This window comes from Coloeus monedula (genome assembly GCF_965178545.1).
Source record: "Coloeus monedula genome assembly, chromosome: 1".
NCBI lineage: Eukaryota > Metazoa > Chordata > Aves > Passeriformes > Corvidae > Coloeus > Coloeus monedula.
The window spans coordinates 28,722,285-28,730,023 of NC_138781.1; positions in this window are offsets into that span (position 1 = coordinate 28,722,285).

A 7,739-nucleotide genomic window follows, 5' to 3' on the forward strand; every position below is an offset into this window, starting at 1 on the left:
GTCCCAGACTTTTGAAAAAGAGTGTTAAAATAATGTAAAATAATAATAATAACAACAACAACAACAACCACCAGTTCAACAAATGCCAGTCAGCCTGAATGGAAATTTTCAGTTGGGCAGAATTTCAGAAATGGAATGGTAGAACAGAGGCCAAAGGAATTGACATTTATTTGCTAGGGCTTCAAAATCATATCTAGCATGAGAAAGAGAGGAGGACAAGAAATAAACATCTGTAAGAAAAACAGCAATATAAAAGCTACAGTTTATGTTTGATAGAGTAGTTAATTACTTTATACCATTAACCTAAGATTTAAAATACAGAGATCATATTTGGCTTTTGACTATAACAGGCTTGACTGGCATTCCTTTTTTTAATTTTTGGGTTCATCTTTATCTATTGTAATTTTAGTTTCAAGTGCTAAGCTTACCTCTCTTTCAGTGTTAAATGCTATGTTTATTTTTGTTTTTAAATTTAGAGGCCTATACTACAGTTTGAACTGGAGATTAATTAAATTCCTGATAAATCATGTTCTAACAGGAAATGTTGGAATCCCATTGTGGACAGGGCCAGACTATATTTAAAAAGAAATAAAAAAACTTCTCATTCACTTATAATCCTATGCAGATAAAAGCAGAAGCTCAGAATGACATAAAATTCCTCAGATTGTACACTTGCCTCAGAAAAACCCAAAAATATAAGGCTCCTTATAGCTAAGACTACAATCTCCGCAATCTGGTATTTTATTCAGGATGTTCCTGTTGCAAACTCTGTTGAATCTTTATATTATCATCTCTATGCTTTTAATGATAGCCTAAAGAAGAAAGATGTTTTCTATTCACATTTTACAAAGGAAAGCTCAAATTTACTAAGCACAGTCCCCTGAGTCACAGTAATTTTTTTTTTTTTCCCCTTTGGACAAGGAAGATACAAATGAAAACATATCTGAGTTACAGAACTTTCTTGCTTGCTTTCTTCTAACGTCGATTTGTTTTACCAACTCTGATTCCTAAATTTAATTTTGTAAATACAATTTGTGGCCAAAAAAAATTTACCAAGTTTTTGAGGGCTAGCACTTTGCTACAAGTCAAAGAAAAATCTTCCAAGGAGGACTTCTAATTAGATATAATAGTTTTGTTGCCTTATTGTCTGGTCTGGATGCCACTCTTTACCTTCAAGGTCTCTTAACAGGGTGTCAAAATACTAATACCAAAAACTATAAGGTACAGGATGAAAATTACCTTTGCCTCCCTGAGAAGTCCATGTCATGACCATAAACATGCCATCTTTGGTACACATGCCTTGAATGACATAGATGAAAAGGAGCAGGAATATACACAAAGAAACACCTATGCACCCAGCCACACCTAAAATCACACAAAAGCTAAATATTCCACTCATAGCTCTACCCTTAGGATAGTAAAAGGGGGTGTACATGACATATACTGGTTAGTTTGGTAGAATATCCTTGGACAATGTTCAAAAGCTTAAGCAAAAAGTAAATTGTTACAGCCATGCATAATGCAACTCATACACAAGGATGCTACGTTATATACATAAAGTCAAATTAGTTAAAAATACCATCAACAAATTACAATTGTAAAAAGAGAAAATATTCAAGGATTTTGGCTGAATCACACAGCAAAAATATGGATGTCCATAAAATATGTATCTATATTCTAGAGTTAATATTGAATCCACACCAGCAAATGCAAAAAAGGAGTAAACTAAGCCTTGAAGCTGAGAGCTTGAAATATTAAAGAAAATGTAATTAGCAATTATTTTTCTAAAATAGAAGGTGTCACCTCTTAAAGATGACCAATATCATGGATGCTGGCCTAATTTATAGTTGTAAATAGTACAGTAACAAAGGATGATTGAACTAGTGCTTCTCTAATTGTTTTGGCTGTAATTCTTACTAGAAAAGAGCAACTGTAGGCTGCACAGATTTTTTTTTTTAAAGCTCAGGTCACAAAACAAATGAGCCAGTGTCTCTAAAATTCCTTCAATAGCTTTAGCAAAGGGATGTGATTTCACCATATTCCAATTAATGGTTGCTTCCTAGTGGTTTGTGATTTTCCAGAAGGCACCTGATGATACAGAAGTAGTTTCTGCATAAACTTCCTTAGGTTCTTCAGTACTCCTTTCCATGCCACTTTGCTGCAACAGCGTCATAAGTCAAGACTATTAGAGATAATTTACTATAACTTCTAAGGTTTTCTAATTTATCCTGTATCTCTCTCTAGCAATGGTTCTTTTATTGCATGTGATGCTGTCAGCTAAATATGACTTAGTGGGTTGTGCAGCCTATCAAATTTTGCAAACTCATTTAGAAAGCCCTTATCAGAGCTTAAATTCATACTTTTTCTCCTGAAAGCACAAACATGTCCCTAAAGAGAACTAAGAGAAACCAAACACTTCTGGCATTTGCTTTAAAAAAACCCAAACAAATGAAAACACATCATCTTGTAGGGAACTGAGCATTTTGGGAAAATGCTGGAATGGCAACTCAAAGAAGTACCCACACTGTGCCTTTAAAAAGTAGCAGTTTATATCAGGTTTAATATAGCAGAGAAATCTGTGCTGCCAGTACCAGCTGACAAACATCCCTCAGCTTTTCCAAGAGGAACATGTCTATGGGTAGAGTGCAGTTGACTCTTGATGAGCATTTAGGCTTCTGAGCAAAGTCTGTCAACACAAAAAGTATTCTTGCCAACTACACTGGTGCTTTTGCAAGACCACTAAACAGAGTTAATTTTTTCCATCTGAACATAGCATTTCTTATAATTTTCTTGCTTTCCATATGGGTATCATCTGCTGTTCTGAATGCTTAATAGTGTAATATAACAGGAGCATGTTCAGAAGACCTCTCTTATCTGTACCAACATCTCCAGAAGCAACTCTTGCAAAAATACTGCACATCACATTAGAGTAAAACACTAAACATAACTCACCTCATCATGAATACAAAATCATATTCATCCTATTTATCCCTGTTACAATAAATTAGTGAATAACAAGAAGGAAAAAAAGTAGCTTGCTTGCTTATTTAGACTAATGATGATAGTGTTGTGTTCAATTTATTAATAGCAGGGTTTTTTAATAATGGAATACTAACCATTATTGTAAAAGAGAAAGCTACCATAAGTGTTAAATATCAAAAAAGCCACATCTAGCACCCCTGAAGATGAGATCTGCAACAGCTGACCAACTCACTCTATAGTCATCAGCTGAGTGATTTTCAGCATGATGTGGGAAGATGGTCTCCATTCTTCTTTTTTTTTAATTCTTTTCTTCTTTACACAAGAAATAAAATTTAAGAAATTTTTGAGACATTAAGAATGTAAGGATAAAAAAAGGCTAAGAACCCAGGACAAATTTTGTGAGTCATTCTTGGAGCAGACCACATTTCACTAATTCTAAATCAAAATTTACCTTGTCAACACAAATTTGACACAAAAGTTCTTATTTTAATTTTATTTATTGATACTAGTCTAACTAGCCTAACTCATATTATTTTTCTTGTTCTGACTAAAATTTACATAGGGATGGCAATTATGAAGAATGACTTCAGGAATTTTTTGTCTGATATGATAAACTAAGTGATGCCCTGGGTAATGTCCGGTGTAACTAATACTAGTGGGGTCTAGAGTCTTGTTATGGGACTAGGAGAGCCCATACTGTTATTTAGTTTTGTACCAAAGAACAGAAGGCAAACTTTTACATTATCTACAACTGTTATGTTCACTGAAACTGGGAAGAGGAAGAACGGGGGGAAGGGGAGGTGTAGAATATCACCTGGGAGGTCTCATTTACAGGAGTTACTTTTTTTTTTCCGCAGAGAGGTGGGCAAAACAAAAAGCACGTGCAGTAAAATATAAAATCATCACATCAACACTAGACAAACAGAAGAAATGAGCATAGTCAAAGTAACTGGTAACTTATATTTTTACAGTCCAAAATTTTGTGTAAGACTTTCATATAAGACTTCAGAATATCAGTGAAAAGTTTTGTAAGATGTTGATGGAGATGTCAGGAAAAACTTCACCTCACGTTTTAAGTCAAAGTGAATTTTGTTGTTAGATCTCGATTCACACAGCACACACTACTGATAGGATGGTAACAATGACTGTATTTAGCATTGGGCTCAATTTGGCTTGGTAAGCTGTGTTAATTGTGAGTTCCAGTTCACCTACTTTACCTAGTATTTTGAGTACACAAAGCCCTTAAAGAAAAAAGAGAATGCAATTCAAATATTGGTGAGGGTTTTATGCAATATGGTATTTTGCTTTATGACAGCTGAGCAGAATGTGTGTGAAGAAACAAAGAGACAGAAAGCAGCAGAGTGCATTGTATTCTTGACATATCAAGCCAGACTCCCAGAACTTTTCCATGCTTCCAAGAAACATCACCCACACAAGGAACATAACCCAGCATGCTGAGGGACAGAAGCTGGACCTCATCCCTGCAAGTAAGAGTCTTCATAGATTCACAGTTTAAGTGCTTGTGAGAACATAGTTTAGCTCTCTGGTGTACCACAAGTATGCAGCCGTTTTGTTAAAAAGTCCCAGCTGTATAGTAATCAGCACACATTTTTAATCCATCCATTCCCTGTTATGAAATGCCAATAGAGCATAATAGAGAATTTTAGCAAGCATCCACTCCTTTCAGTTATAATCTTCACTTGAGCCAGCTCTTCGTTTCTGTAGATGGTGAACCAGTACACCACAGAGATTCAATGGGACTAAGTGTTGAATCTCTAATACACATTAGAGAGTGATTTACTGGGGACAGATGACATAAAAGTAGGAGGATGATAAAGATGTCACCCTTGCCCAATAATATTATTCAGAATTATACACTGTCCTTGTTTCCTAACGCAACAACAATTAGGGTGCTAAGTAGCATACCTCCCTCTGCCCTATGTTCAGCCATAAGAACAGAGATCAACCCTTGGCAGCACCACACAGACCATGTGGAGGGGTTGTTGCTGCTGGTGGTTTTTTTGGTTCCATTTTGGTTTTTTTCAGTAGAAAAACCTGGGAAAAGGCTTCAGCATGTTCTATTTTTTTAAAAAAAGTAATATTCTTAAGCAGTAGAACAATTTTTTTACAGCACAGGCAGCTATAAAATGGAATCTTGCAAAATGGTCTGTTATTTATCTGCACAATGTCATTTCAATTTTGCCAATATCTTAAGGCTAACTTCCTGCAACTTTTCATTGAAGTGAGTGCTTTTCATTTCTCCTCTTTGAAAATGAAAAGCTTTACATTTTTAAAGGTGGGGATGTTGGAATAAGCAATATTATTTAAATGAGAACCTCAACTACTCCGTGCTGAACCCCAGAAGGTTTTGCTAACCTTATTATGCCTGATGACTTGCTTATGGGAAGGACTAATCTCTCCTTTCATCTAGAAGGTTTCCCTGCTCAGTGTCCAGCAGTCATGCCAAAGCACACAAGTGTCCCTTTTCCAAACTCCATGGCTTTTAACAGACTGTAATATAGAGACTACAGAGAAACAAGACAGATAAAGAGCCTGTGAGGGAAATTTCTCAGTCATGAAATCACACATATGGCTGTTTTTTGTCTGAAATCTCTGAAGAAACATCCAGTTTTGTAGACATATGGACATGAAATGGACCATTCTGTTTGTACATGTGAAATCAGATTATCTGTCCTTGAGCTATCCTCATCATTCACCTGGATATATTGTGCAACCCATCCTCTGCCAAAAAGATGCAATGTGAAAATAATTATGTATGAAGATACATACAAAACATTAGAATAATTTGTTGATGAAAACTGACAATTGCGACTTCAAAAATTTTGTAAGAGAAGTAGCATATTTAATAGTAATTATAGTAGTAATAATAATAATCCTAAATTTAGTCCATTAATTGTGGTTTTTATTAATCTGCAGAGCCATCAGCATAATTTTTAAATTCTCATTATTCATAAAAGTAACATTTCTAAGTAAAAGATTCCACTTCAGTCCTGTCTGTGTGGTTCTAATCTAACCAGATTATAGTTTCTGTATTCAAAAATTACAGCTATCTCTATTTAAAATTCTTTTAGGGACTAGATTGTTAACAAAGAAATAGAAAATTATTAAAATATTTTTGAAAGCTACTACAAACAAATTGAAAATAGCATCAGGAAGTGCGCTTCATACACTGGTATATAATTGATGGATCTTTGAAGTATTGTCACAAAACACTAATGAATATAAGTTTATCTGCCCATAGTCTCTGAATTTTAGACTAAAATGAAGTTCTGAAGTATTTTAAAATTATTTGAGAAATTTATTTAGATATGTACTTGTGAAAAATAAATGTTTTGTTTAGAGCATTCTTACAACTCATTAATAAATTCATTTAATCCTTATGTTTTTGAAAGGATAAAATTTCTATTCAGAGAGTTAAAACTAAGATTTTGACAGACATAAAGGATGCATAAAGATAGACAAGTAACTTCCAACCCATACTGAAATTAATAGGGGCTATGCATTACCAACGTATTCAGAAGTCTAAAGACAAATATAAATCTCACAATAAGTGTCAACAATTTGAAAGAAAACTGTATTATCAATTCATGTGAATGAGATTGTGTTGCCTACTTGGGGAAGTCAACCCACATCTGTCCAAGCATGTAAAAATGGCACTACTTCCTAGACATTTCCACATAAAAACCTCATTATACAGTAGCACTACAGCCTGCTTGAAAAAGTGCTGTATACTAAGTTCCTTAATGTAAAAAAAAAAAACCTTAAAAACCCCTGCCCCAATAAAACGATAACAACAACAAAAATAATTCACAGTATGCCACAGGCTAAACACCATTTTCTGTTTTGACATCTGTCTCCATGGATTAGTTAAAGGAATTTACCACCAAGATTTCTAAGGATTTTGAGAAATATTCTAAGAAATACATTATATGGAAGGAAAAGTACCATTTTTACTTCCTGCTGCTATGTCTATTGGGTTTTAAATACTGGTTTTAGGTACTGTTAATTATTGCTAAAGCTTTTCACTTTTTTTATTCTTTTGATTTGACTGCACTTCAACTAGAAGAGTACTTCCTTGGGAGTTCATGTGTGACATACAACCATAAATATCTGGCATCTTTTTCAAAGCATAAGTTGTGGTGCATCTTCTAAACTATACAAGCATATAAGTTTCATCTCAAGAATCCAAAAAGTGCTTAAAAATCAATAATTGAGTGTCTTGTAAGAGCATCATCAACTCGCTAGTGATGACTTAAGAGGACTTTGAAAAAAGGTCATTGTGTAATACTTGAGAAAGTGTAACTCATCTCACCTTCAGCATTAAAACCTCTTCATCTTAAAAATAATTGCATAATAATGCACATGAAGCAAATAGTTTACTCCCACATATAGATATTTCATATCAAAATAATGTCCATTGTTGGATAATTAAAATTTCGTTGTAGCCACTAAATACGCAGACAAGTGGAAAATTTTGATATATTGTTTGTGGAAACAATGTAATCCCCATCTATATCAAGTCTTATTCTCTAAAAGACTACAGTGCTCAAAAATTAGCATAATTGAGGGCACTGTAGAAAACAATGGTCTTCAAATACATGAAAGATGGTGCACTTCAGACTACTATAATTTGTTTTAGCCTTAAGGAGTTTTACTGAACTGGTTGCATGGTGCTATTTTGGCAGAAAAATGTCATTGATGGACACTAGTTAAGCTTTGTTGCAGTCTCTGTTCAA